This window comes from Culex pipiens, chromosome 3, assembly GCF_016801865.2.
Source record: "Culex pipiens pallens isolate TS chromosome 3, TS_CPP_V2, whole genome shotgun sequence".
NCBI lineage: Eukaryota > Metazoa > Arthropoda > Insecta > Diptera > Culicidae > Culex > Culex pipiens.
The window spans coordinates 150,269,702-150,279,528 of record NC_068939.1 but is presented as its reverse complement, the minus strand read 5'-3'; positions in this window follow the sequence as shown (position 1 = coordinate 150,279,528).

Sequence of the window (9,827 nt, the reverse complement as noted above, 5' to 3'; positions counted from 1 at the left end):
GTTTTTCGATTTTTAAAAATAGTGACCATGAGTGACCATTTCTGAAAATATTTTTTTTGAAAAGTTCAGAAAATTTGCTATAAAATTGTCTAAGAGACATTGAAGATTGGACCTCTGGTTGTTGAGATACAGCGGCTTAAAGAAAAAGAAACACGAAAATTGAAGTTTTCTAAGTCTCACCCAAACAGCCCACCATTTTCTAATGACGATATCTCAGCAATTAATGGTTCAATTTTCAATGTTGATACATGAAACATTCGTGAAATTTTCCGATCTTTTCGAAAAAAATATTTTGAAAAAAATTAAATCAAGACTAACATTTTAAAAGGGCCAAACATTGAATATTATGCCCATTTAAAATGTTAGACTTGATTTAATTTTTTTCAAAATATTTTTTTCGAAGAGATCGGAAAATTTCACGAATGTTTCATGTATTAACATTGAAAATTGAACCATTAATTGCTGAGATATCGTCATTAGAAAATGGTGGGCTGTTTGGGTGAGACTTAGAAAACTTCAATTTTCGTGTTTCTTTTTCTTTAAGCCGCTGTATCTCAACAACCAGAGGTCCAATCTTCAATGTCTCTTAGACAATTTTATAGCAAATTTTCTGAACTTTTCAAAAAAAATATTTTTAGAAATGGTCACTCATGGTCACTATTTTTAAAAATCGCAAAACTGCAAATATTTCGCTGAAATCAAACTTTCGGTGGCTATATCTTGAAAACGGGGCCCTTTATCAAAAAATCTGTAAAGTAATTTTCGATTGCAAATTCAATTTTGCATAAAAAAATGAGGTCAAAAAAATTGTATGTATGAAATTTCGATTTTTTCCAAAAATCACCAGTTTTTCAAAAAATCATAACTCGGCGGCAGATTTTTTGACCATGTTTCTCTATAGCTCAAAAGTTGCGGATTTTTGTCCCCTAAAACATATCAAAAAATCTCGAAAATCAAAAAATACGTATTTTGGGAATTTGAGTTTTTGTGAAAAAAAAGTTAATAAAAAAATCGGGAAATTTTTTTTTCCGTGTACCTATTTTTTCTAAATAGTCCTCAACAATACCTATAACTTTGCCGAAGACACCAAATTGATCAAAAAATTCCTTCAAAAGTTACAGATTTTCGAATATTTACGTACCATTTTTGTATGAACAGCTGCCAAATTTGTATGGAAATTTATATGGACAAACTAATGATGCAAAATGGCTTCTTTGGTCATAGGGAAGGCCCCCACAAAGTTTGAGCCAAATCAAAAAATACAAATAAAATCCATTTCCGGTTTTGGTAGAGAATTGCTCTCCTCCCATTTTTATTATGATACGTAAAATTGTCCGTAGAATCCGGTAAACATATTTTCAGATATAGGCTCTTTGGTCAAGACACCGTCAAACCCGAGCAGACGGAAATAACTTGGGAATAACATTTTTTGATATTTCAAAATACTAGGCCAATAACATTTCATGTTATTTATAACAAGTTTTGTTATTCGCCGTTATGATTTTTTTTTGTTATTGGATTGTTCTTGTAATAATAGACTAAAAAACTTTTAGTTATTCTTCGAACAAATCTTTGTTATTCTTTTTTGTTATTTTAACAACTAATGCGATCATCCCAATAACAGTTGGAGTTATTCTTCCATAACAAAAAATGTTATTCCAAAGTTGTTTTGGCTTTCAACCATTATCAGACCAATAACAAATTTTGTTATGATAACATAAACTGTTATTGAACTCTTATGCAAAAATAGATTTTGCAAGAATATTCCATAACACTTTTTGTAATTTAACAGTATTTGTTATTGAAATGTCACGAATTTTGTTATTACCGTCTGCCCGGGAAACGGCATTTTAAAATTTCATACGACCTTTTCATTTGCGTATAAAACAGCTAAAATCGGTTGAAATGGCGGGGAGTTATGATTTTTTGAAAAAAGTGGTTTTTGCAAAAATCGACGAAAATGGCCCTTTTTCGGGCCACCCTAATTTGGCATAGGACACCCTAATGCCAAACGAAAAAGGGTCGAAATATTTTAGCCAGAGAACCTCCAGAAAAATTTTGAGTCCGATCCGATCACTTTTGTTTTTTTATCATGCTGTTTTCGTGGGGAATTGCTGTATTTATAAACCAACCAATATCAAAAATTTAAAAAATCAGCTTAAAAATTTTCACTTTTTGAAAACTTTTTGATAAATGACCACATTTTATAGCCAAAATAATGTCCTTGATAAAATTGGTCAAAATTTTACCATAGTTCTGACCATATTATGCAAAAAATAATAATAGCAAATGAGGTTATTGCTGATGATTGCTTCATAAAAATTGTAATATCACATGAATAACACGATCAATAATTTTCCATATTTCATACTTTGAATTGTTATTGTCTAATTCCCTTATCAGCAATTCCCCACGAAAACAGCATGTTTCGAAAAAAAAGTTCTCCGATCGGGCTAAAAATTTTTCTGGGGGTTCCTTGGCCGAAATAATTAGACCCGTATTTTTTTTGTTTGGCCATTAGGGTGACCTACGCCGTGTTAGGGTGGTCGATTTTCGCAAAAATCACTTTTTTCAAAAAAATATATCTCCGCGCCATTTCATTCGATTTTAGCTGTCTTAGTCGCAAAAGGAAAAGGTCGTATGAAAACTTAAAATGCTGTTTTGAAGGTCTCGGGTTCAAAGAGCCTATGTCTGAAAATAGTTTTATCGGATTCCTCGAAAAATTTCACATAATATATCAAAAAATTGTGAAGTTATGTTTTCAATACTCTGAGATACGATTTTTTTGAAAATAAAACTTTTTTTTTTGAAAATAAAACTAAAACTGCGATAATTTCAAAATTTCAGCGATGACCTATACATGTAAGGGTACCAAAATTTTTGTCATTGAAATACGAAACTTTTGGTACCCTAACATGTATAGGTCATCGCGGAAGTTTTCAAGTTATCGCAGTTTTAATGAAAAAAGTCGATTTTTTCGCGTTTTCGTCAGTTTCCCATTTTTGCGTACGGCGCGTCGAAAACCCAGTTTTTATTTTCAAAAAAACGTATCTCAGAGTATCGAGAACTTTACTTCACCATTTTTTGATATATTATGTGAAATTTTCCGAGGAATCCGATAAAAATAATTTCAGACATAGGCTCTTTGGTCGCGAGACCTTCAAAACAGCATTTTAAGTTATCATACGACCTTTTCAAATGTTAAGCTAGATTTTTTAAACTTCTTACTATTTTTCCCAAATAGCCAAACTAATCTCCTTTATTTTGCGTCTAGGACAGCTAAAATCGGCTTAAATGGCGCGGAGATATGATTTTTTTTTGAAAAAAGTGGTGTTTGCGAAAATCGACCACCCTAACACGGCGTAGGTCACCCTAATGGCCAAACAAAACAAAAATACGGCTCTAATTATTTCGGCCAAGGAACCCCCAGAAAAATTTTGAGCCCGATCGGAGAACTTTTTTTTTCGAAACATGCTGTTTTCGTGGGGAATTGCTTTTATAATATCTGTTCAATAACAAATTTTTAGACTACGTGTTGGGGATGTTATTTTTTTTCTTCTCATTACCGATGATCATGACTTTCTGATAACAAAATCGGATATTTTAACAGGACTTGTTATTGAAATGACCTTCGTTTTGTTATTCCCACCTGCCCGGGTGCTCATTAGGCCGTCCAAAAAAAAAAGTTGTCAAATCTTTGGTGCTCACCCCTAGAATGATAGATTAGGATGTCAGGAAAAATGTTTTCATACAACAAAAAATTCCCAAAAATGGTTTACAACTCGCGCGCGGAGCTTGAATGAAAAAAGTGCATTTTTCGAATATTTTTCAAAAATGAGCGTAACAATCATATCAAAGTCATTCAAATTTGGTCGCCTTGTGCTTCAAGTTATAGTTTAATGTCCCCTGAACAAATTCCTGTACAGGCATAGTCCATAAAAGCTTGTGTTTGGGAAGGCAGGGCGTTTTAGGGAGAAAAATTTGTAGCTAAAAAGTTTCAAAAATCACTCCCCAAAACGATCCAAAAAAATTTGCAGTCAAATCTAATGCTTTCAGCTTTTTTTAACATTCAATTTATGTCCACGCAAAGCCGAGATATTTGCACTTTAGTAAACAAAAAGTGACGAATTTTCAAAATTCTTAGTATATAGGCGTTTTTAGCATAAAATATGGGCAACTATTATTACAATCGAGAAGGCATATATTTTGTATCTATTTATTTGCTCACTCAAAAACGATATTTTTTAATAACATTTCATGAAAAAACATGAGATTTTCTCACAATGTGACATAAATGACAAATAATCATAAATCAAAATTAATTTTATTAAAGTAATTATCTCCAAACTGTGAACGTGATTTTTTTTGCATGTACATTCGAATGAAAAAAAATCATTTATAAAAAACTTATTTTTTCAAAAATAGTTACCCATTAGAGCTTTATTTGTTCATATCGAGAAGATCACAGAGCAGTACTTATAAATATGTCGTTTACGTCTTATTGTGAGAAAATCTCATGTTTATTCATGAAATGTTATTAACAAATATCGTTTTTGAGTGAGCAAAATAAAGATATCCAAAATATATGCCTTCTCGATTGTAATCATAGTAGCCCATATTTTATGCTAAAAACGCCCATACACTAAGAATTTTGAAAATTCGTCACTTTTTGTTCACTAAAGTGCAAATATCTCGGCTTTGCGTGGACATAAACTGAATGTTAAAAAAAGCAAAATGATCTCCGTAAAATTTCCTATAAGCTGAAAGCATTAGATTTGGCTGCAAAATTTGTTGGCTCGTTTTGGGGAGTGATTTTTGAGATATTTTAGCCTAAAAATACAAATTTTTCTTCCTAAACCGCCTTGCCATGCCCAAACACAAGCTTTTATGGACTATGTCTGTACAGGAATTTGTTCAGGGGACATTAAACTATAACTTGAAGCCTAAGGCGACCAAATTTGAATGACTTTAGTATGATTGTTACGCGCATTTCTGAAAAATATTCGAGAAATGCACTTTTTTCATTCAAGCTCCGCGCGCGAGTTGTAAACCATTTTTGGGATTTTTTTTGTTGTATGAAAACATTGTTCCTGACATCCTAATCTATCATTCTAAGGGTGAGCACCAAAGATTTGACAACTTTTCATTTTTTTGGGACGGCCTAGTGCTCATGGACTCGCACTTATGATTATATTAAAAAAAAAAAAAAATAACATAGAGTTTAATAAATATAACAATTTTTTAAGCACTTAACTCACAGAGAACTGCCCCACGTGTGCAAATTGCGAACATGTTACCTCTGCTGCTGCTGCTCCCCTTCAGGTTGTCGAATGCGAGTGCATTTTGCATGTCGGGTTGTCAGCTTTGGCTAGATTGTTACTGAAATTGAAGGAGATTCGTTAGGATCCATACGGGAGCGCTCTGGCAGCAGCGTACGTTAGTTTATTAATTTCCAGTCGAGCAACGGATTAGAATAGCCGTTGGATGGGTCTTATTCGGATTATTTTTAGGATTCAGATGGGAAAAGGGATTTTTTTGTTCGTTTTGGGACTCTTTTATTTAATCACTTCACTTTTGCTGTGCATTTGAGAAGAAATCCTAAGATAATCGTATTTCATAACTGCTTGGTTTCATGAAGCAAACAACGAGTTCCACTTTGCACACTTACCCCGTACAGTTCTGGCAGATCTGGAAGGTATATTTTAAATTCATTACCAAAGTGGGTGTTGCAAGAGCAAGTCTAGGATGATGTCCCAGCTGTGATCATGCATACATTTTCCTGAGACTCACCTCTCTTGGGTGGCGTAGCATGAGCCAAAGTAAATTTACAAAATCTGTTGTTTCCTTTTCTGGGTGGGCCAGTTTGTCCCTGTTGGTGCATGTACTGCCCATAATTGAAAATTCGGCTATTATGCCAAATCAAGTATTCCGAGAAAAACGCGTTTTAGTGTTTGTCACAAAATCTCCGTCAAGGCAATTTCCCATAAGAGTGGCATATTAGCCGTTTGGTTTTTCGCATCGGCAGCCAAGTCTAAACACTATTTCAGTAAAATTCAAGGTCCAGAAGATGCGTTGGAACGTCCTCTACCACCTGGTGCTAATATCTCGTTTTTGCCAAAAGTGGATATTAGCCGTTTTTTCAATGGTGGGCAGTGTAGTGCTGTAAATTTAGAGGAAAACAAGAGCAAACATTACGGAAAGTGTGTTTGGTCAAGCGCTTCAGTTGGGGGGCCTTCCGTACTGTGTGTCTCTGTGCAAATACCCCTTAATTAACCGAAGATGATGTTCACCAACGTAAACTTCCGGGGCCAGCTTGTAGAATGCAGTAGTAGCAGCAGCAGGTTGGTACGGTAGCTTGAGTAAGACCAGCTGGTGCTCCAGTTTTAAGGAGAAGGCTTAAATTTGTTTATAATAAATCCAGAAAATAGCAAATGAATGGTTTTGTACGAATTAGCAAAGCGACTAATGTGTTTTTTGTTGAAACTATGTCCATGCTTTTTCTATGTCAAAAGAAGCAATTTTGCATCATTTGTTTTTCCATGTATGAAATGCTGTATTTTGAGAAGGGATTTTTTGATCGATTTGGTGTCTTGGACAAAGTTGTAGGTTATGATTAGGAGCATTCCGAAAAAATATGCACACGGAAAAAAATATTTCCGCTTTTTTCCGCCAATATGACGGAAGGTGATATCATTGCAATTAAATGTACCCCAAACAAATTTTCTTGCAAAGGTAGCTTAAGGATCCTTTTGAAATATCCGTGACCTAGAAAATATTTTACCTGTGGATTTTTGTTTTTTTTTTTATCAAATTCTAAGATTATTTTTCATATAATTTGATGGAGGCGTTTCGTTTTAGGTGAAGATTCAAGATGTATCGTGAGCCCTATTTAAATATATATAATTTTTTAGATACCGTCAGTGTGGGTGACATTGGGTCTGGGGGGTGAGATTGGGTCAAAGTATTTTTTTACTGATTTTAAAATTTCTCAGGTACTTCTCAATGAAACTAAATTCTGTTAAAAGGGTTGTGCAAGGGACATCTTAAGGCCAGCTTCCTTTTAATGATCATTCAAAAAATAAAAATTTAATTTTTCAATTTAATGAAAATTTGAGGTTGAGAAAAAAAAAACCAAATTTACCTACCAAACTGTTCTTCTGAAAATGACTTCAAAACTGGAGATAATTTTTAATTTCTGTTTCAATAACGTATAAAATTTGTAAAACCAGAAACTTTTTTTACCGTTTTTTCCACTTAGAGAGTTTTTAAATAATTCTATTTACCAATGTTTTCCAAATAATAGTTAACTAACTGTCGAAACATTTAGAAATATGTAAAGTCGGAGTCGGAGTCGGAGCCAACCATTTTTTGAAAGCCGGAGTTGGAGTCGGAGTCGGCTAATCTCAGAAAGCCGGAGTTAGAGTCGAAGTCGGAGTCGCTTGAAATATGACCCGACTCCGCAGCCCTGGAAAAATCTTTTTCTAAGCAAACTCAAATTTGCAATCTAGAAGTACTTTACAATTAAGTTGATAAAATGCATTTTTCCCCATTTTTTCATTTTAAGCATTTTATAAATACGTCTTAAAAGAAAAGCACACCTGACACTTTTTTGTTGTTGTACAAATCAGAAAATATCACAAACAAACATTTAACAACCAATAGTTTCAAAACTAAAATATATATATATATATATATATATATATATATATATATATATATATATATATATATATATATATATATATATATATATATATATATATATATATATATATATATATATTGGATAGTGATGTAACACTTGGAAAAACTCATTTTCATCGATTCTTGTTCTTTTTTAGGCTGTTTCTCAGAAACTAATGGCCTGATTTTCAAAGTCTAAGAGAGACATTTTTAGGAAATTTCCTCAGCTTTTGCTTTGCTTTTCATTCAAGAAGTTTTTTTTTAAACTGCACAAAAACGATGTGAAATCGAAAATGTATACTTAAAGTAGCTTTTACTTGAAAATGGAACATTTTATAATAAAAATGTTTTTTTTCGATAGCAAATTTGATTTTGTTTTAATTTTTTTTAATTGTTATTTTTCCAAGTTTACGATATTTTAAAATGAACACTATTTTTTGAACGATTTCATATCTTCTACTCCAGATTTTGCGCTATCAAGCACTTTGGCTAAGAGGATGTCTTTTTGTCCAACGTTAGGCTGTTGGAAATATTTTTCAAAGTTTATGTCCGGAAAATCAGAGGGATTTTTCAATGCAAGTAGTAATCTAGTCAACTGAAAACAATATTAAGAGCGAGTTCACGAACAGGGCATACCCCTTTGTCGTTTGGAGTTTTTGTTTGCCTGAAATTTACAGGGGTTGTTTCTACATATAAAACTAGCATTTGGCCAAAATATGAGCACTCTAGGTCAACGGGAAGTGGGGCAAATCGGGACACAAAGTTTGAAGGTTCAAAAAATGCTGTAACTTAAGCAAAATTCAATTTAATTTCAAAACTCAAAATGCATCTGAAAACGCTTAAAAAATGCATCAAAATGCAGGGTGAAGCATCCCAATTGGTTAAAGCTAAAGGGAGTTATTGGCATTTTAGTGAAAAAATAGCACAATTTTCAAACTCAAATAAAAACGTGTTCCATCCATATATCAACTCGATTTGACCTGCAGCTTGTACGGGACATCTGGGAATACCATCTGAGACTGAGAACGCTTTGGGTAAGGCAGTTTAACACATAAAATAGACACTTTTTGTTTTAGTGATTTTTTTTTATTTCAAATTTTTGCTCGGGGAACCCCTAAGATCAAATTTTCCAGTGATAATTTTATCATATTCGCATTCCTGAGTTGTTTATTGTTGTTTATGTTTATTTTCATCCATTTAAAGCCTTTAAAAAATAAAGTTAAAAAAATCTGCGAATCACATTTATTGAAAATCAAGTTCGTTTCCAAGGATACTAAATGTCATCAGAAAAAGATAGTTTCTTAGATACTCAACTGTTAATTTTTTTGAAACATGTAATATTAAGGGAAATTTAATGTTCTTTTAGAATCTTCATTAACCCGGAAGGGTAATTTTTTCATATAGAACAAAAAATTTCAATTTAAGACTACGTGTTTTTATTAACTTGGCAGGGTTATTTTTGAGAGTAAAACAATGTTCTACAATGTTGTAGAGCAGACAATTGCAAATTTTTTTATATGTAAACATAACGGATTTACATGTAACCATCACGAGTTATCGCGATTTTACGAAAAAAAGTTACTTTTTGCGTTTCTCTTTGTTTCGTCGTCCGTGTCTGTCGCGGGTAACCATGAACGGCCATGATCAACGACGACCAAGAGCAAGCTCTTGGTTGAGAGTCGCCGACGAGTGGAGTAGACCAAATCGCTGACTGCTTGCGAATCGTGGTAGCTCACTATTGAATGCGCTTGTGATATGACCTGATTCTCCAGCGATTTGATGAAAAGAAGTTTGATTTTCCATCGATTAACCAACATTTTCTACCGCCTGCAAAATGCATGGACACGCTTGTGCCATTAAAACAATGTTGCGGTCACCGGAAGAAGGACTCAAGGGGCGGGCAGGGTTTGCTGATTATTTATTCAGCGCGTGTAATTGTTTGCTGATGAACTGAATTAAAACAATGAAAATGAGCCCCAAGGTCGGCATGCCCTCATGCCGGAGGGTAGTGGAAAGGGTAAAATGCATCGTTAAATCGAATCGTTTTAATCCTGATTTTCTGATGAGAGGTTCTGCCTCGAGGTGTGTGCAGTGTTGCCAGCTGGTTCAAATGGTGAATGTTTTTTTTTCTCATAGTTTAAACG